Source organism: Cervus elaphus, chromosome 3 (assembly GCF_910594005.1).
Source record: "Cervus elaphus chromosome 3, mCerEla1.1, whole genome shotgun sequence".
Lineage (NCBI taxonomy): Eukaryota > Metazoa > Chordata > Mammalia > Artiodactyla > Cervidae > Cervus > Cervus elaphus.
In genome coordinates this window covers 8,363,408-8,385,471 of record NC_057817.1, presented here as the reverse complement: position 1 = coordinate 8,385,471, position 22,064 = coordinate 8,363,408, and the positions used below count along the sequence as shown (strand labels likewise).

Below are 22,064 nucleotides of genomic sequence, written 5' to 3'. Positions count from 1 at the left end.
AAGTTTGGACTTGATTAGTTCAAGATAAAAGGATGCAAAGAGGGTTGAATATGATTCTGAGCCAATAACCATATCTGTAATGGAGATGAAACAGTATCAAAGATTCATGTTCTTAGGTACTAATGATAAGTCAAAAAAAAGGTTGCATCTTTCAGCTAAATTTGTTCATTGTCTAAAAACTCAATGCAGTAATTCAATGCCAAGTGACAGGAAATTACAGTTTCCTGGCTGACATCAATTCGATCTTCAATAATAGTTCTGAAATGGAGTTTCTAAGCTCTGAAGAGAGAAGAAAACACATACATGCATGATATTTCCAATAATTCAGGTCACAACCCAGATTATATAGCACACATTATGTGAAATAAAATTATGATGTGTGCTTATAAACATGCAAGGCCTTATTATGTCATTTTAATCAAACTTTTCATTTAATCAAGTTCTCACATTTAATCTGTACATGAATTTGGTTATTTAGAAAATACAGACTCCCATAAGGGAGATTTGAAACACATGGCTGTTTCTTGTTGCAAAAACAAATAGACAATCATTTTATCGAGGTAATCATATAAGTTATACTGAAGGCTGATGAGCTAAGAAAAGTTCAAAAATCTCATCTTCTTGCTATGAAAACACTGTTATCTACATAGTTTCTCCTAAGCAGAAGGGGGCTTTTTTCATCTTTTCTACTCATGCTCATTCCCCCATAATACATACACACACGCCACTCATACACACACACACACACACACATATGTATATAATTAGTTCAAACTTTTCTGAATGTACAGATGCTGATTGCCAATATCTGTCCTCTGTGTATCCTCAAGGTTTTATTTACCTGAATACAGGGCGTCAAAATGAAAGACTACATCCACCAGTTTACCTGGTCACAAGGTCCTGCCACTTTACAATGCTATGGCCAATGGAATAAGAGCAGAAATCCCTGTCAAATAATTTCAAAAGGCAATTGCTTCTGTGGAAATTGTACCTCTTCCCCCAATGCCCATGAGTTGGAATGCAATGTCGTGCTGGTCAGAAAACTTCACCAGTGTGACAAAGACACCATCCTATGGGCAATGTCAGGGCCCTGAATGGAAAAAACCTGGGAACCCTGGGAATTACTGGGTCATGAAGGAAGAGGAAATACATGGAGAAAACCTAAATCCAACCCATAGCATTATGGCAAATTCAGTCAAGCCCAGCTTTACCCATCAATGGGAAAATAAACACTTGCTGTTCTTTTTTTAAAATATGTATTGATTTAGCTAGCTGGCTGTGCTGGGTCTTAGTTGTGGCATGGGAGACGCTTTTGTTGTGTCGTGTGAACTCTTAGTTGCAGCATGTGGGATCTAGTTCCCCGACCACGGAGGGAGCCCAGGCCCCCCGCATTGGGAGCACGGAGTGTTACCCACCGGGCCTCCCAGGCAGTTCCACATCTGCTGTTCTGAGCTATTGTATTTGGGGGGAAGAGAACAGAGACAGGTTAGGCAACATTATTGAACTAGTATATAATACTGAAAAGAAAGAAGATGGGATGCTATGTTAAAACAATTTGGACTTCATGAACTTGGAATTAGAAGTTTTAAAATATTTTATGTGGTTTCAACTCAATCTCTTGATCTTCAAAAACAGAAGGGTTAAGTACACTATCTTTAAGAATCCCCACAACTTTGATTTTCTAAGACTTTGTATGCTATCTCCTAATTTCCACCACTTTCTTAGCCAAGACCCTTTACTAGTTTGATTGGTGGACTGCAACCTACAGATACTCTGAGTAGAGTAACATTCCCCTTGTTAAGAGATGTTCTCAGCCCTCCTTGATTTCAGATCATCCTAAGTTGTGATTTGTGGCCATTTTATAGCCCAATGAGTCTACAGTTTACTTTCTCTTAATATCCAACCTTTGGACATCAGTATGACACAAATAAAGGAGCAAATTATATTATTAAATATCATAAATTCTCTGTGAATTAAGAGAATCAGAATTCTGGCCAACATATAAAACTGTGGAAACTTTCTACTAGCGAGACTGGTAATATATTTTGAAGAGAGATCAAAGAAACACCAGTCTTCAGTGGAGGTCATTCTTTTTTGTAATAAGATTTGTTACAGGACGGGGATACGAAAAGCCCTTTGGGGAAAGGCTGTACTATTTTTGTGTCCAGTAAAAACCTGCTTTGGGCATAATTTTTTTCTTTCTTCAGCAGTTTACTTTTATGTATCACTATCCACAGGTGTGTAAGAAACCAGGTTGTGTGTTCACCAGCATTTTCTCCTCCTGGGCATAAGAAGACCCCGATTCTCAGCCACACGATTGGGAATACACTGCTTAGTTCTCACCAATAGCCAAAGTGAGTTGCTACTTCTGGAACTAGATGGTTATATACAGTGAGTGTGAGTTCTCAACGGTCTTTCCCAACTGTGTAGCTAAGAGGGAAACAGTTGGAATTCCTGAGTTACTGTTTAGGGAGAGTCACCCAGGAGAGTGGCCCAACTCACATCAGGAAGTGATACAATTGAGAAATAAACCTCTGCCATGTTAATCCACTGACATCTGAAATTTCTTATTACCATAGTTTCCCTCACCCGTACAAGATCACTGGGTCCTATCCCCACACAGCTTTGCACGGCTCTTCTTCTTCTCTGCTGGAATATTGCTATCATGCACTGAAAACTGTTTTTCTTTGTTCATCAATGAAATCTGGATAAACCTGTGAAGTAGAAATAAAGAAAAACGCCCCTAATTTTTTTTTAATGTTTGTATTTCTGCTGACATACACAACACGCCACTTCACAAGAGTACTCTTGGAGTGCTCAAGAAGAGTGCTCAGGAAAAAGGCAGGTGCGCTTTATATAGTGGCTCACTTTCCAAATGGACTACAGTTTTATAGAATCTTCATTTCATTATGGAAGAGTTTTTAATACTTACTAATGAATTTAACATGCTCATTCATGTGAGGCAGTAAGAAATAAAAATGAAATGCAAAGACACGCTCTTTTATGTTTAAACATTCACAATGACTATAAATATCTGAGAAATAGGAAATATAGTCAAATGGGATATAGCCACTCTCATACCCTTCTAACACAATGTTACTAAAGGACAGTTAAGACAATCTTATCTTTATTCTTCAGGAGTAAGTAAGTTATCTTAGCACAGAGTTGAAGAAATGATTATGGAAATAAGAAAGGAAACAGAAAAGGAGAAAGGGAGGAAGGAAGAAAGAGTGTAGTAGCTCACCAAAGAAATTTACTACTCAGTTATTTTGTAAAGGATTATTCTATATTTGACTTTCTGAAATTCTGGGTTTGTACATACTATAAAGATATGTATCAAAAAAAGAACTGTTTAATAATGGGAAATATAATATTTTAAAATATTTCAATCACCAGTGACCCATCACACTAATAATTTATATTAGGAAGCTAGAATTATATTGAACTTAATTTTTCTTTCATGTTAGTTTGAAAGGAGTTTCAGAGCAAATCAATAGTACAAATCGTACTTCAACAAGCACAAGCTGATTCAAAGCACTTCAGCTCTATGTAATTTGTTTACAAGTGATGAATCGGTTAGTTACAAATGGCTCTTATTATTCATAAAAGCAATTCAGGTATTCCTTCATTCAATTAATATGCATCAAGTACCTACTAAATGCCAAGCATGAACTCTACTTTGCTTTACAATAGCACAATAAAATGATATTTTCTCAAATATTCTAGAAAACAGACTTTAGAAAATGGCAAACTAATCCTGATTCCAATTATCTACTTCAGTAAAATTTTGGTAAAACTGTTATATTTAAATTTTTGTAGAATGACTTCAAATGAAAAAGGATCATAGGAAGGTGTTCATTAAGAACGACAGATCTTCAGCTTCGTGTAGAGGAAAGAAAAGGAAATATATCAGGGCTCATGACAGCCTACCTGACCAGAAATTTAGCACCAGAGAGTATATGTTAGGCATGCGGGTTACATGTGGCTTTGAAGAGGTTTTGGAATTTTTTCTTGCTGTTGTTTAATTGTTATCATGCATTCTCAATTCCAAACATGTCTGGACACTTACTATTATCTTAAAACTAGTCACTTCACACATTTATAATAATGACCTAATCCCTAAATATGATTACTCCAAGTACTTCATGTAAGTGGAATCACATGACATTTGCCTTTTTGTGACTGGTTTATTTCACTTAGTATAATGTCTTCAAGGTTCATGCATGTTTTAGCATATTGCAGATTTTCCTCTCTTTTAAAGGCTGAATAATATTCTTAATAATAATATTCTGTATATTCTGAATAATATAATAATAATAATCACATTTTGTATTTCCATTTATGTGTCAGTGGACACTTGGATTGGTTTCAGGTTTTACCAATTGTGAATAATGCTGCTGGGTTTTTTGTTTTTTTTTTCACTGTTACATAGTATTCCACTCAATGACTATACAATAGCTGATTCAACCATTCCTTTGTGTGTGGGTATTTGGGTGTTTCCACTATTCTGTAATTCTCATTGAAACTGCAATGTATGAACTTGTATAGGTATTTCCAGAGTACTGTGTTTACAGGGGAGATTCCTAAAAGTACAGCTGCTGGTCAAAAGAGAGTAGCACATGTAATAGAGCCAAGCATTGTCCAATTTCCATTCAGAAATGCTGTAGTAGGTACATTCCTACCAGCAATGTTTGAGAGTGCCTATTTCCTTATGGCTTCATCAGTGGGATGTGTTACCACAGTATTTAATTTTCACTAACTTGATAGTTGAGAAATGGCATCTCAGTACTATGTTTATTGGCATTTACTTAATTAAGCATGAACTTGAACTTTTTTCCCTCATGCTCGAGTCCCATTTTTGCATCTTTACTTGTAAGTTTGAATTGATAGTTCATAACTTTTCCCACTTTTTTTTTGATGTTTTAGTCTTTTGTTTTGCATCCTCTCAGAAGTCTTTGTACATTAAGGATGTACTAAGCTTTTTGTTTGTGGCATAGGTTGCAAATATTTACTACCAGTTCGTAAGCTGTCTTTGATTTGCTAATGGTGTTTTATCCCATGAGCTGTGTGTGTGTGGTATCCAAATTATCAATTTTTTTTCTTTTATTGACTTTGGATTTTGAATCATAAGTAGATATGTCTTTCCTTATACCAAGGTAAAGAGGAAATCACTTGTTTTCTTTCAGTGTGTGTATGACAATTGTTAAAGACATTTATTTATTTGGATGTGCTGGGTCTTAGTTGTGCATGTGGAATCTTAGGTGCAGCATGGAGAACTCTTAGTTCCCTGACCAGGGATCAAACCCAGGCCTCCTGCATGGAGTCTTAGCCACTGAACCACCAGGGAAGTCTCAACATTTTTTTACACAAAGATATTTCTACAAATTAAATTAGTTAAGTGATATTAACTAAAAAACAAATGAAGAGGAAATTCTTAATTTCTTTAAATAGAAAAATATTTTTGTGAAAAAGGAAAAGCAAAAGTATCTATTTTAATTACTGCTTAATATTTAATAGCTTCATCCCATATTTTCTATTTTGTTTGGAAGTCATCGTTAAAAGATTCAGGACTTGCAGAAACAATGAGATGAAAGCACAGAAGAAATTTCAAGGAAGTTCCTCAGATCCTTTGCACACTACACAACCTGGGCTCCATATGCAAAAGGAAAATAAACAGCATTCATAGATTTTTTTCTAATCAAAATGAGCATCTTTCAGTGTCCTGGATATACAAATGCTACTCGCTTTCATAGCTGACATGTGAGAAACAAATACTTTGTTTTCTATAATTAAGTTCTTGTCTACAAGGAACTCACAACTGAGTAAATAAGTTAAAATATAGACAAACATAAAGTAATAATTGGTATCCATCAGAACAAAAGGATTATAACCCGCCAGGCTCTTCTCTGTCCACAGGATTTCCCAGGCAAGAATACTAGAGTGGGTTGCCATTTCCTCCTCCAGGGGATCTTCCCAACCCAGGTATCAAATCCGGGTCTCCCGCATTGCAGGCAGATTCTTTACTGCTGTACCACTGGGGAGCCCCAAGAATAAAAGGATGCAGAGCAAACTGCAAGAAGCAAAAGACAGTGATCAGAACTAGGTTTATATCCCCGCCCTCCTCTGACAACAGACTTCATGACCTCATCAGTGAAAAGGAGAAAATAACAATACCCTTCATATCCAAAGGATTAAACAGTATAATGTATATGAAAGCATCTACCCTGGGATATTAACAGAAATATGCAAAAAGCTCAAAATATATTTTTCAAATGAATCAGATACAGACAAGCCTTGCTATTCAGGTCAGAGAAAAAAGGCTATAAAAGATATGCCATAAATAGCATATCTGCAAAAATGCATAGTATTTGTACCAAATACATTATGGAATGTTTTTCTGCTCTGACTATAATTACAGCAAATTGAGTATGTTTAAACTTTCTCTATGAATTATCTTCCCTATTTATGTGCTTTTCATTGGAGCATGCCAGAACATTTATTTACACACCAGAACAAAATTAACTAAATAAATCCTTTAGTACATTTAAATCCTTTAGTACATTTAAATAAATCCTTTTGTACATTTAAAGGTACAAAAAATACATTTCTCAGTGAAGCAATTTAGCTTGTTCTCTGCTAACTGGAAATATTTCCATCCACTATAATGTCAGACGACACCCAGTCACTTTCAGAAATGCAGCCCTTGGCTCCTGCCAAGTATAGCAGGTGATAAATGATATTCCTCAGGCCCAGTGAGGATCGGAACCAGTAGCTTGGGCTCATCTACTGACTAGACCACAAGGCACTGGTGGATTAGCATACACAACACGTCTGGAAGAGATCACTGGCTTTACATGAATATGCACCATCTACTTCTTTTAATGGCAAAAATGCCAAATTAAAACTTTTGAATTAAATAGGTAAACAACAGCCTAGCTAGAGATTTTCCAGCTTCTGTTGCATCTAATGTGATCATGACTAATACCCGGCTAATGGAACCTACAGAGAATTGAAGTGTGTTACTGTTCAGAAAAGAAATGGATATATGCTTAGCTGACCTTTCCTCTTGTGATAACCTCAAGTATACATATTATGGCAACACTCTTCTTGAACCATCACATGAAAACTGCCTATAGAGAAGAAATAACAATAAGACTGAATGAGCCTCAGTCCCTGTGTGAAAAGTTACACACTAGATCTGGTCTACCTGTAGAGCACCATGTAAGAAAAAAACACACATATGAGCATATTCATACATCCACATCCCCCCACACATATGCACACACACACATGCACATGCTCCAAAAACCTGTCATATTTAAGCTACATCATGAGGGGTAGAGAGAATTTCTTGTAATAGCAACTTTAACTGATCATCACCTTACTCCACAGGGCAACTGTTCTATTCAGTATTTGGGTCTACTCTACTCCGACCAGGTCCCACTTCTAGGAAGTTTAACCTTACTCCTCCTTCGCAGGGGTGCTTAGACTATAAATCTGCTAGCATGACTTAGCTTAGAGTCCTGATTTGGTCTTACACTCTGTCTCACTGGGTCACCCCTGGACCACGCTGCCTGGCTGTGGCCTGGAAGCCCTCAGCAATGTGCCAGGCTGAATACGCCTGTGAAGCTCTTACGTCCTTCATCAAAGGAGCCAGTTTGTCTCACTGTCTAGGTTCTTATGATCCCATATACTTGTCCTAGTTCTCCTCCCACAGAAGCTTTTTCCTGAGGACACATTTCAAATTACACCAATAAAAGAGACTGACTAGATTAAGAGAAGATTCCTGGTAGTCTTATGTCTAATACTTACAGTTCCACCATTTGATTTTGAAATCTTTCCAGCAACTTAGGATGCCCTGGCATTTTTTCTTTCTTTTTATTTATTCATTTAGTTGCAGCATGCAGGATCCTTAGCATGCAAATTGTTATTTGTGGCATGTGAGATCTAGTTCCTTGACCAGAGATCGAGTCCAGGCCCCTTGCACCGGGAGAGTGGCGTCTGAGACACTGGCCATCAGGGAAGTACCTGGTACATAAATATTTTGATGCTGTTGTTTTTCAATCACTAAGTTGTGTCCGACTCTGAGACCACCTCAGTCGTCCCTGTCCTTCCTTCACTATCTCCCAGAGTTTGCTCAAATTCATGTCCACTGATGATGCCATCTAACTATCTCATCCATAACCTGGGTTTAAAGAACTCTTTATTTTAAAATACAGATCTATTATGAATTATATTCTCAAGTTAGTTACCGACTTAGTTTTGCAGATGAAACTACTAAATGATATCACCACATAAACATAATTTATGATTCATGATTTTTTTCATTAATGGCTATTTTAAAAACCCATGTTGACTATAGCTAAGGAGTGCCTGGCACAACTAAGGAGTGATTTTTAGTCTTTAGTTTTAGTATCTTTATATTCTATCATATTTTACATTGACTTCTGCTGTAATTTGGTGTTTTTCTAATATCAGAAGATACCTAAACATTTAGTAAAAGTATTAATATTTCCTCCAAATATCATTTCATAGTAGGTGTTGTGTCTACTTGTATTTTAATTCTTCAACTCAAACTCTAAGAAACTAGGAAAAATTTTATGTGCTTTGAATTTTCAGTTGTTTTGTAATAAACTAATTTCTGTTGAAAACTTCCACTGACTCCTGGACCCACATAAAAATAACAATAATTTTTTGAAACATATTGCCAAACCAAAGCAAGATAGTCGTTATGCCAACACTTAAGGTCAACAGACCTAGGACACTTTCAAAATGAAGTTGATAGGTTGCTTCAAGTAATGTTTGACTGAATTACTCCTTAGCCATAAAGGAATCCTGTTATTTCGGAGAGATTAATTTTTAATTAAAGTCAAGTTCGAAAACATCTTTTCTGGATACTTATTAATGTATTTGACTGCCACTTGGCCATGGCATTTAGTGATCTCTCATTTTAACTTAGTCACCATTGATTTGAAACTGCACATTCCAGGACAGGGGGGATAGAAGGAGGCAGAGAGGGTAGAGAAAGAGGGGCTTAAAGCAGGAGAGATAGAGGGAAGAGAAAGAAGAGAAGAAGGAAAATAAAGGGAGAAGAGAAAAGACAGCAAGGAGGGGAGAAAGGGTGATTAAACAGGGGAGAGGACAGAGAAGGGGTGAGATGAGGCTCTCAGTTCCAGGCTCTCTGAAGCTTTGAGGTCTAGAGAATAAATCTAACAAGAAGTGGAAGACGTCTTAAGAGGATTGGTTAACAGTTAAATAAACCTGCACTTCTGCTATCATAGCCAGAAGAGGGATTAATTCAAACATCTCACAAATCCCTATGTTCCCAAAGAAACTCAAAGCAAATTTAAAAAGCAAGGGGTATACCTTACACATCTTAGAAACAACCGTCTTCCAGTACCTGGTCTGAGCAAATTAAAAAGAACTGACTCCAAGCAAATTCCTCAGTAAGTGACAGTGTCCGCTTTTCTATAAAAGCAATGTTTTACTGATCCAAATATCAGAAAATAATAGTGTTCCCTTGCCAAGATGGAGGAATAGAGGGGTTTATGCCTTTATCATTCTGGCTTGCAAACTAACCTATAATAAAGAAATACTTTTTCCCTTGTTAAAGGAAAATTCAATGTCCAATAAAATGGACAACCTGAAAGAAATGGAAAATTCATAGAAAAGTCCAACCTTCCAGGGAGGAGCCAAGATGGCGGAGGAGTAGGACCGGGAGACCACTTTCTCTCCTACAAATTCATCAAAAGAATAACCGAATGCAGAGCAAACTTCACAAAACAACTTCTGATCGCTAGCTGAGGTCATCAGGCGCCCAGAAAAGCAGACCATTGTCTTCGAAAGGAGGTAGGACAAAATATAAAAGATAAAAAGTGAGACAAAAGAGCTAAGGACGGAGACCCGTCCCGGGAAGGGAGTCTTAGGCGGCCTTGCTTGGGCTAGGGTCCGGGCCTGAGTGCCCTGAGGACAATCGGGGGGAGCTTCTGTGAGGTGCCAACTTGAACTGTGGGAGACCAAAGGAGAGAGAGAAAATTGACCGGCCGGAACACACTGCCGGCCGTTCGCAGAACAAAGGGACGGGGAAAGTCCCGAGAAGAGCTCGCAGGCTGCGGACCGGCCCAGCCCCGCCGGAGGCAGGAGGCAGAGGGGAGGGGAAGGTCGCGGCGAGACACAGGGCGCAGGCACCCGACCGGCGCGGGGCGGGGACTGGGGCTGGGGACGCGGAGGGCGGAAGGCGCGCGCACCCGCCTGGCGCCAGCGGAAACTGAGACTGGGTCCGCGGAAGGGAGTGGGTGCGCCACACCTGGGGATAGCGCGCCCACCAAGCCCCTGGCTGCCTGGACCGCTCTGACGGGGAAGGCACAGAGAGCAGGCGCAGCTTTTCCTTCCGCGCTTTTGTGTAACACCCGAGGGCTGGAACCTCGCGCAGCGCGGGGCGCGCTCCATATAGAACAGCCGGGAGCCTGAGCAGCGCAGACGGAGAAAGCAGCGTCAGCCCCTTCCGGCAGCGCCAGCCCGCCCCCGCAGGGCCAGCCCCTCCCCGCAGCGTCAGCCCCGCCCCCGCAGGGCCAGCCCCTCCCCGCAGCATCAGCCCCGCCCCCGCAGGGCCAGCCCCGCCCCGCAGCGTCAGCCCCTCCCAGCAGCGCAACGGAACTAGCTACCTGAATAAGAGTCCGCCTCCGGACGCCTGTGTCAGGGCGGAAATGAGCCTCTGAAGAGACCGGCAAACAGAAGCCAAATAAACAAAGGGAACCGCTTCAGAAGGGACTGGTGCAACAGATTAAAATCCCTGAAGAAAACACCGACTTCACCGGAAGGGCCCTGTAGATATCGAGAAGTGCAAGCTGGAACGAGGAGCTATCTGAAACTGAGCCGAACCCACACTGACCGCAACAGCTCCAGAGAAATTCCTAGACATATTTTTACTTTTTTTTTTATTTTTCTATTTTTTCTAAGTAAGGAAAAAAAAAAATTTTTTTTTCTTTTTATATTTTTCTTTTTTATTTTTTCTCTTTTATTTTCCTTTAAAATTCCCTATTACTCCCCCATTACTCCTTAACTTTCATTTTCATAGATTTTTACGATTTTTTTAATTAGGGGAAAAAAAAAATTTTTTTTTTCTTTTTTTTTTTTTTCTTTTTCTTTTTTTTTCTTTCTTTTTTTTTTTCTCCTTTTTCTTCTTTTTTTTGTTTCTTTCCTTTTTCTCTTCTATTTTCTATTTTTCTTTTTCTCTTATTTCTTTTAAAGTCCTCTAGTACTCCTCTACTACTCTTCATTTTCATCTTCACTACACTATAACCTTACAAAAAAAAAAAAAAAAAAGAGAAGCCCTATCTTTAAACCGAAGATTATTCCCTCCCAATCTTGACTCTCTGTTTTCTACCTCAGAACACCTCTATTTCCTCTTTTCCCCTTCTCTTCCCCATCCAATTCTGTGAATCCTTGTAGGTGTCTGAGATACGAGAACACTCTGGGAACAGACAGCTGCGTAGATCTGTCTCTCTCCTCTTGAGTCCCCCTTTTTCTCCTCCTACTCATCTCTATCTCCCTCCTCCCTTTTCTCCTGTTCATGTAACTCTGTGAACCTCTCTGGGTGTCCCTAACGGGGGAGAATCTTTTCGCCATTAACCTAGAAGTTTAATTATCAGAGCTGTATAGTTGGAGAAGTCCTGAGACTACAGGAAGAATAAAACTGAAATCCAGAGGCAGGAAACTTAAGCCCAAAACCTGAGAACACCAGAAAACTCCTGACTACATGGAACTTTAAGTGATAAGTGACTGTCCAAAAGCCTCCATACCTACACTGAAACCAACCACCACCCAAGAGCCAATAAGTTTTAGAGCAAGACATACCACGCAAATTCTCCAGCAACACAGGAACATAGCCCTGAATGTCAACATACAGGCTACCCAAGGTCACACCTAACACATAGACCCAACTCAAAACTCATTACTGGGCACTCCATTGCTCTCCAAAGAGAAGAAATCAAGTTCCACGCACCAGTACACTGACGCAAGCTTCCCTAACCAGGAAACCTTGACAAGCCAAACGTCCAACCCCACCCACTGGGTAAATCCTCCACAATAAAAAGGAACCACAGACCTCCAGAATACAGAAAGTCCACTCCAGACACAGCAATCTAAACAAGATGAAAAGGCAAAGAAATACCCAACAGGTAAAGGAACAAGAAAAATGCCCACCAAGTCAAACAAAAGAGGAGGAGATAGGGAATCTACCTGAAAAAGAATTTAGAATAATGATAATAAAAATGATCCAAAATCTTGAAAACAAAATGGAGTTACAGATAAATAGCCTGGAAACAAAGATTGAAAAGATACAAGAATTGTTTAATAAAGACCTAGAAGAAATAAAAAAGAGTCAATTAAAAATGAATAATGCAATGAATGAGATCAAAAACACTTTGGAGGGAACCAAGAGTAGAATAACGGAGGCAGAAGATAGGATAAGTGAGATAGAAGATAAAATGGTGGAAATAAATGAAGCAGAGAGGAAAAAAGAAAAAAGGATCAAAAGAAATGAGGACAACCTCAGGGACCTCTGGGACAATGTGAAACGCCCCAACATTCGAATCATAGGAGTTCCAGAAGAAGAAGACAAAAAGAAAGGCCATGAGAAAATACTTGAGGAGATAATAGCTGAAAACTTCCCTAAAATGGGGAAGGAAATAGCCACCCAAGTCCAAGAAACCCAGAGAGTTCCAAACAGGATAAACCCAAGGCGAAACACCCCAAGACACATATTAATCAAACTAACAAAGATCAAACACAAAGAACAAATATTAAAAGCAGCAAGGGAAAAACAACAAATAACACACAAAGGGATTCCCATAAGGATAACAGCTGATCTATCAATAGAAACCCTCCAGGCCAGAAGGGAATGGCAGGACGTCCTGAAAGTAATGAAAGAGAATAACCTACAACCTAGATTACTGTATCCAGCAAGGATCTCATTCAGATATGAAGGAGAACTCAAAAGCTTTACAGATAAGCAAAAGCTGAGAGAATTCAGCACCACCAAACCAGCTCTTCAACAAATGCTAAAGGATCTTCTCTAGACAGGAAATGCAGAAAGGTTGTATAAACGTGAACCCAAAACAACAAAGTAAATGGCAACGGGACCACACCTATCAATAATTACCTTAAATGTAAATGGGTTGAATGCCCCAACCAAAAGACAAAGATTGGCTGAATGGATACAAAAACAAGACCCCTATATATGCTGTCTACAAGAGACCCACCTCAAAACAAGAGACACATACAGACTGAAAGTGAAGGGCTGGAAAAAAATATTTCATGCAAACGGAGACCAAAAGAAAGCAGGAGTCGCAATACTCATATCAGATAAAATAGACTTTCAAATAAAAGCTGTGAAAAGAGACAAAGAAGGACACTACATAATGATCAAAGGATCAATCCAAGAAGAAGATATAACAATTATAAATATATATGCACCCAACATAGGAGCACCGCAATATGTACGGCAAACACTAACGAGTATGAAAGAGGAAATTAATAGTAACACAATAATAGTGGGAGACTTTAATACCCCACTCACAACTATGGATAGATCAACTACACAGAAAATTAACAAGGAAACACAAACTTTAAATGACACAATGGACCAGCTAGACCTAATTGATATCTATAGGACATTTCACCCCAAAACAATCAACTTCACCTTTTTCTCAAGTGCACACGGAACCTTCTCCAGAATAGATCACATCCTGGGCCATAAATCTGGTCTTGGAAAATTCAGAAAAATTGAAATCATTCCAGTCATCTTTTCTGACCACAGTGCAGTAAGATTAGATCTCAATTACAGGAAAAAAATTGTTAAAAATTCAAACACATGGAGGCTAAATAACACACTTCTGAATAACCAACAAATCATAGAAGAAATCAAAAAAGAAATCAAAATATGTATAGAAATGAATGAAAATGAAAACACAACAACCCAAAACCTATGGGACACTGTAAAAGCAGTGCTAAGGGGAAAGTTCATAGCATTACAGGCTTACATCAAGAAACAAGAAAAAAGCCAAATAAATAACCTAACTCTACACCTAAAGCAATTAGAGAAGGAAGAAATGAAGAACCCCAGGGTTAGCAGAAGGAAAGAAATCTTAAAAATCAGGGCAGAAATAAATGCAAAAGAAACTAAAGAGACCATAGCAAAAATCAACAAAGCTAAAAGCTGGTTTTTTGAAAAAATAAACAAAATTGACAAACCATTAGCAAGACTCATTAAGAAGCAAAGAGAGAAGAACCAAATTAACAAAATTAGAAATGAAAATGGAGAGATCACAACAGACAACACTGAAATACAAAGGATCATAAGAGACTACTACCAGCAGCTCTATGCCAATAAAATGGACAACTTGGATGAAATGGACAAATTCTTAGAAAAGTATAACTTTCCAAAACTGAACCAGGAAGAAATAGAAGATCTTAACAGACCCATCACAGGCAAGGAAATCGAAACTGTAATCAAAAATCTTCCAGCAAACAAAAGCCCAGGACCAGATGGCTTCACAGCTGAATTCTACCAAAAATTTAGAGAAGAGCTAACACCTACCTTACTCAAACTCTTCCAGAAAATTGCAGAAGAAGGTAAACTTCCAAACTCATTCTATGAGGCCACCATCACCCTAATTCCAAAACCAGACAAAGATGCCACAAAAAAAGAAAACTACAGGCCAATATCACTGATGAACATAGATGCAAAAATCCTTAACAAAATTCTAGCAAACAGAATCCAACAACATATTAAAAAAATCATACACCACGACCAAGTGGGCTTTATCCCAGGAATGCAAGGATTCTTCAATATCCGCAAATCAATCAACGTAATACACCACATTAACAAATTGAAAGATAAAAACCATATGATTATCTCAATAGATGCAGAGAAAGCCTTTGACAAAATTCAACACTCATTTATGATTAAAACTCTCCAAAAAGCAGGAATAGAAGGAACATACCTCAACATTATAAAAGCCATATATGACAAACCCACAGCAAGCATCACCCTCAATGGTGAAAAATTGAAAGCATTCCCCCTGAAATCAGGAACAAGACAAGGGTGCCCACTGTCACCACTACTGTTCAACATAGTGTTGGAAGTTTTGGCCACAGCAATCAGAGCAGAAAAAGAAGTAAAAGGAATCCAGATAGGAAAAGAAGAAGTGAAACTCTCACTGTTTGCAGATGACATGATCCTCTACATAGAAAACCCTAAAGACTCTACCAGAAAATTACTAGAACTAATCAATGAATATAGTAAAGTTGCAGGATATAAAATTAACACACAGAAATCCCTTGCATTCCTATATACTAACAATGAAAAAACAGAGAAATTAAGGAAACAATACCATTCACCATTGCAACAAAAAGAATAAAATACTTAGGAGTATATCTACCTAAAGAAACAAAAGACCTATACATAGAAAACTATAAAACACTGATGAAAGAAATCAAAGAGGACACAAACAGATGGAGAAACATACCGTGTTCATGGATTGGAAGAATCAATATTGTCAAAATGGCTATTCTACCCAAAGCAATCTATAGATTCAATGCAATCCCTATCAAGCTACCAACGGTATTTTTCACAGAACTAGACCAAAGAATTTCACAATTTGTATGGAAATACAAAAAACCTCGAATAGCCAAAGTAATCTTGAGAAAGAAGAATGGAACTGGAGGAATCAACCTGCCTGACTTCAGACTCTACTACAAAGCCACAGTCATCAAGACAGTATGGTACTGGCACAAAGACAGAAATATAGATCAATGGAACAGAATAGAAAGCCCAGAGATAAATCCACGAACCTATGGACACCTTATCTTTGACAAAGGAGGCAAGGATATACAATGGAAAAAAGACAACCTCTTTAACAAGTGGTGCTGGGAAAACTGGTCAACCACTTGTAAAAGAATGAAACTAGAACACTTTCTAACACCATACACAAAAATAAACTCAAAATGGATTAAAGATCTAAATGTAAGACCAGAAACTATAAAACCCCTAGAGGAGAACATAGGCAAAACACTCTCCGACATAAATCACAGCAAGATCCTCTATGACCCACCTCCCAGAATATTGGAAATAAAAGCAAAACTAAACAAATGGGATCTAATGAAACTTAAAAGCTTTTGCACTACAAAGGAAACTATAAGTAAGGTGAAAAGACAGCCGTCAGATTGGGAGAAAATAATAGCAAATGAAGAAACAGACAAAGGATTAATCTCAAAAATATACAAGCAACTCCTGAAGCTCAATTCCAGAAAAATAAATGACCCAATCAAAAAATGGGCCAAAGAACTAAACAGACATTTCTCCAAAGAAGACATACAGATGGCTAACAAACACATGAAAAGGTGCTCAACATCACTCATTATTAGAGAAATGCAAATCAAAACCACAATGAGGTACCATTACACGCCAGTCAGGATGGCTGCTATCCAAAAGACTACAAGCAATAAATGCTGGAGAGGGTGTGGAGAAAAGGGAACCCTCTTACACTGTTGGTGGGAATGCAAACTAGTACAGCCACTATGGAAAACAGTGTGGAGATTCCTTAAAAAACTGGAAATAGAACTGCCATATGACCCAGCAATCCCACTTTTGGGCATACACACTGAGGAAACCAGATCTGAAAGAGACACGTGCACCCCAATGTTCATTGCAGCACTGTTTATAATAGCCAGGACATGGAAGCAACCTAGATGCCCATCAGCAGATGAATGGATAAGGAAGCTGTGGTACATATACACCATGGAATATTACTCAGCTGTCAAAAAGAATTCATTTGAATCAGTCCTAATGAGATGGATGAAACTGGAGCCCATTATACAGAGTGAAGTAAGCCAGAAAGATAAAGAACATTACAGCATACTAACACATATATATGGAATTTAGAAAGATGGTAATGATAACCCTATATGCAAAACAGAAAAAGAGACACAGAAATACAGAACAGACTTTTGAACTCTGTGGGAGAATGTGAGGGTGGGATGTTTCAAAAGAACAGCATGTATACTATCTATGGTGAAACAGATCACCAGCCCAGGTGGGATGCATGAGACAAGTGCTCAGGCCTGGTGCACTGGGAAGACCCAGAGGAGTCGGGTGAAGAGGGAGGTGGGAGGGGGGATCGGGATGGGGAATAAGTGTAAATCTATGGCTGATTCATATCAATGTATGACAAAACCCACTGAAATGTTGTGAAGTAATTAGCCTCCAACTAATAAAAAAATTAAAAAAAAAAAAAAAAAAAAAAAAGTCCAACCTTCCAAGACTGAATCTGGAAGAAACAGAAAATATGAACAGACCAATCACAAGCACAGAAATCGAAACTTTGATAAAAAAAAAAAATCTTCCAACAAACAAAAGCTCAGAGCCAGATAGCTTCACAAGCAAATTTTATCAAACATTTAGAGAAGAGCTAACACCTATCCCTTCTCAAAGTCTCCCCAAAACAAGCAAGGGAAGGAACCCTGCCAAACACAGTCCATGAGACCACCACCACCCAGATATCCAAACCAGACAAAAATATCACACACAAAAAAGAAAATTATAGACCAGTATCACTGATGAACATAGATGTAAAAATCCTCAACAAAGTATTAGCAAACAGAAACCAACAACACATTAAACAGATCATACACCATGAAAAAGTTTGCAAGAATGACTAGTCATGCCAAGGTAGGCTAGTCCAAGAGACCTGTGCGTATTAAGAAAAGTCTTTTATAGATCGGCAGCCATTTGCTTCATGAGTCAAACTGAACTTTCCATAATCAATGAGATTATTTTCCATAACAGGGTCAACACTTTCCTGAAGTGTTCTGAAAATGAACGTGGATAAGGGCCAAGTGTACCAACAATGCTTCTCACACGCTTTTAGGATATAATGCCATTCACACAAAGTTGAAGTTATGTGAACATCTGCTAAAAACAGAAGTTGAAAGTTACCTTTAAAGTAAATAAAAGGACTATAATTAAATCTCTTTAAAGGAATTACCTTTCTAGAAGACTTATCTAGCCATCTGTACAACGCTTTGACTCATGCCACCTAAGGATCTGTCCTGGAAATTCTATTTTTATGACTTTTTTTTGTATTGCTTGGGGTATGGAAAGAGAATTTGCACATATGAAGCTGACATACACTTGGGCTTAGGGTGGATGACACGGAGGGGCTAGAACAAGTGGAAGCAGACGGCAATGCAACTCGCATTCCTCACTCTCTGAAATAAACCCTTCTGAGCTGCTGCTCTGCTTTCCCTCCATTTCTTCTTTCAGAGGAATAGAGAGTAACAGCACAAAGGGAGAGAGGAAAGAATGAGGCAGCTTCCCTACTTTTCTATTTTTCCCACATCTCAGCCTACAGAAAATATTCAAGATATGTCTAAGGGCTTCTTGAGAGTCCCTTGGACAGCAAGATCAAACCAGTCAATCCTAAAGCAAGTCAGCCTGGAATATTCATTGGAAGGACTGATGCTGAAGCTGAAGCTTCAATACTCTGACCATCTAATGGGAAGACCCAACTCATTGGAAAAGACCCTGATGCTGGGAAAGATTGAAGGCGGGAGGAAAAGGGGACAACAGAAGATGAGATGCTTGGACGGGATCACCAACTCAATGCACATGAGTTTGAGCAAACTCCAGGAGATGGTGAAGGACAGGGAAATCTGGCACACTGCAGTCCACAGGGTCACAAAGAGCTGGACACAACTTAGCGACTGAACACAAGGGCTCTCAGCTGGCTCAGTGGTTAAAAAAATAATCTGCCTGCCAGTGCAAGAGATGCAGGTTCAATTCCTGGGTCTGGAAGATCCCCTGGAGAAGGACATGGCAACTCATTCCAATATTCTTGCCTGGGAAATCCCATGGACAGAGGAGCCTGGCAGGCTACAATCCATAGGGTCACAGAGTTGGATATAACTTAGTGACTAAACAACAACAAATACAGCAACTAAATGTGTTTTGGAACTGAAGCCCCCTAAATGAGTTCACAGGTAGCCTTACTTAATCACCAAACCTGACCATCCAACAACAAGTCAACAAATTTCAAATGGTGGCCCTACACAGGAGCCTCCCAGGCATTTGAGAGAACAACTTGAGTCTACTGAACTCAGAGTCTCTATTTTAGGGTGGTAAAATTTTGCTTAAATTAAAATATATATATATATATGAATATGTGTTAAGTGTATTTCTGTGAATCTGTTTTTATAGAGAAGAAGAAATTATTTTCTCTGAGCAATGGGACTAGAGACCTTTATTATTTTAACTTACGGAAATTATCAAAAGATACAAAAATAAAGTGAACAGCACAATGAACCACTACATACCCAAAACTTACCAGGGCCAATACAGTTTCATCTAGACCCTCACCTCTTTCCCTATCCAAAATTATTCTGAAGCAAATATCAGCATGTATCATCTAATCACAAATTCTTTTCATTAATTTTTATTGTATATATTTTCTAAATATTTTAACATGACTGTTTCTTTTATACTAGAAAAAGGCAATAAATTTTCTCAATAAAAATATGGAATCCAAGGCAGGACCAAAAGACTATTAAGTGCTAAATAGACACTGTAAACCACTATTAACAAAGAATAGGTATATAAGAAATACAAAGGATCATAATATATATTGACTTGGCATTGAAGACCTCTTATTACCATTTCCTATTTCAATTATCTTTGACTTCTTAATGTTTTCACAATTTTGGTGGAAGTACAGGCCTTTAAACTGTTGGTAAACAAAACTTGAAATTAAGATGAATGCTCACAACAAAGATACTGATTTCCTCCTCAATACCTCAATGTACACTTTCTTTCTGCCATGTCTGCTTTGTGTTATAATGCATGTTTAACATCTATTTACACATCCTCTTCATAATTCAAAAATGTTCAAATGCTGAATGAGACAAAAACCTAGGATATTTATAATTTTAAAACCTAATGAGAATCAAGCACAAATCATCATGTACCTTCAAAATATATGTTTCATTCTAAAGTGATATTTGGAAACTAAAACATATTAAAGATATTATGTCATGGCCCTTAAAAAATCATGCTAAATTTGAGATCTAAAGTTGGAAGTAAAACGAACTTTTACTTAAAACTACTACCTGACTTCAACATTGGCTACCTTGTTGGAAAATGAAAGGTGATTTGTATTAAGTAAGCCTTCAGAGAGACACTTCATTACAAATACATCATCGAAGAGATGTGCCTTCCCTCTACTCAATCCTGTTCTTCCAGCCTGGGTCAAGGTGTGTCAGGGTTCAAGCGTAGAATATAGTAAACTGAGCTCTTAGAAGTGACAGGGAAGGACCAAGTGGGATACTAAGAATAAAAATGAACATACTCTCTCCAAAAGCAAAAATCTAACTTCTAGGTTGAGGAAGTTATGTAATGCAAGCCACATACCCAATTCAAGCTGCCTTTCTAATTGTGATACCTCCCACTGAGGCTGATTTCTATCTATGCAGTTCCCCTAAACAGCACAGCAGTTTCACAGAGGAACGAATGTCTGGAAATAACCAAAGAGGCTCTCTAGTTGAATCCAAACTTCAATTAAACACTCACAGAAATCCTTCTAGGTACCATTTTAAAAGTATATCCTCTGGATGAACCTAGAGCCTATTAAACAGAGTGAAATAAGGCAGAAAGAGAAAAACAAATATTGCATGTTAGCACATATGTATGGAATCTAGAAAGATGGTACTGACGAACCTATCTGCAGGACAGCAATGTAGAGAGGCAGACAAGCAGAACAGACTTGGGGCCACAGTGGGGAAAGGAGAGGGTGGGACGAATTGAGAGAATAGCATTAAAACATACACATTACCACATGTAAAATACAGAGCCAGTGGGAATTTGCTGAATGATGCAGGGAGATCAAACCCGGTGCTCTGTAACAACCTAGAGGGTGGGATGGGGTAGGAAATGGGAGGCAGGTTCAAGAGAGAAGGGACATAGGTATACTTATGAATGACTCATGTTGATGTATGGCAGATACATTGTAAAGCAATTATCCTCCAATTAAAAACAAATACATTTTAAAAATTAAATTATACCCTTTGCCTTCTTTTTTTAGGGCTACTAAAACCATCTAAAAGTGACAACCCTAGTCCTCCCAATAAAAACTAAAAGGAATCACTGATGAAATATATAAATAACCCTCTCTGGAAAGACCTGTCTGGTCATTTGCTTTCCTGACTAGGGAAACGTAGCTTGTGTCACAACCAAGCTCCCTGCTGAAGCAGACCATGAAACGAGGGTCTTACCTGCAGTTCTGCTTCTGGTTGTTGCTAGCCTCACAAGCCTGGCTCCTGATCATTCCGAGGTGGGTTCAATCGATCAGTCTCCAGCCACATACAACAGTCAGGGGTCAACGGCCATCATCGCAGTCAGCCAGAGACAGTGTGAAATGTACGTGTCCTTACCATGGGAGCTGGGCAAGTGGCATTCAGCTAGTGACCCCCAACCACCTTTGATATTACAACCCGAATTCACACCACTCACATAAAACAATTAAGGAGGCCAGTCCTGACACCTGTTATGCAAAACCACAGAGAAGCCTGAACAGTGGGTTGTGGAAACACCTGGCTTATTTTGAGCCAAACAGATTCTTAGAGGGCAGCATGGAGAAAAGAGAATGTATTATTTACTGAACACACATACTACAAGAGAGCAAGAGGGCAGGGTGATGTCTTAAATGAAATAACGAATCAATAAAAATTCATTCCTTTCTACTTCAAGTCAGAATCTCAGAGGATTGTTCCCTGATTCTGTAATAAAAAAGGTATATTGCTCTCTGGTAGTATGGCAATAATAGTTCATCTCGTATACTTCTTCCTCTTTCAAGGGAAGGCAAGGGATTCTTAACATTTTAAAGTGAGCTGATTCATGCGGCTTCAGGTGGTCATGTAAACAGTACACTCATATTTCAGTTCATACAGCTCCATATTTTAATATTAATTTTAATGTACATTAGTCAGATCATATTACTTCTTTGTAGATTTCA

General features: G+C 38.5%; 1 protein-coding gene across 2 annotated transcripts in view; it reads right to left on the bottom strand.

Annotated features, from left to right (window-relative positions):
- Window positions 1-22,064, bottom strand: part of NAV3 (neuron navigator 3) — an 892,289-nt gene that overhangs the window by 620,720 nt on the left and 249,505 nt on the right. The window contains exon 2 of one of the 2 annotated variants that reach the window (XM_043880083.1): window positions 2,590-2,714. The exons of the other annotated variant lie outside the window; for it this stretch is intronic. The gene's annotated coding sequence lies outside the window, so the exon portion shown is untranslated. The remainder of the gene's footprint in view (window positions 1-2,589; window positions 2,715-22,064) is intronic. 2 annotated transcript variants of the gene reach the window in all.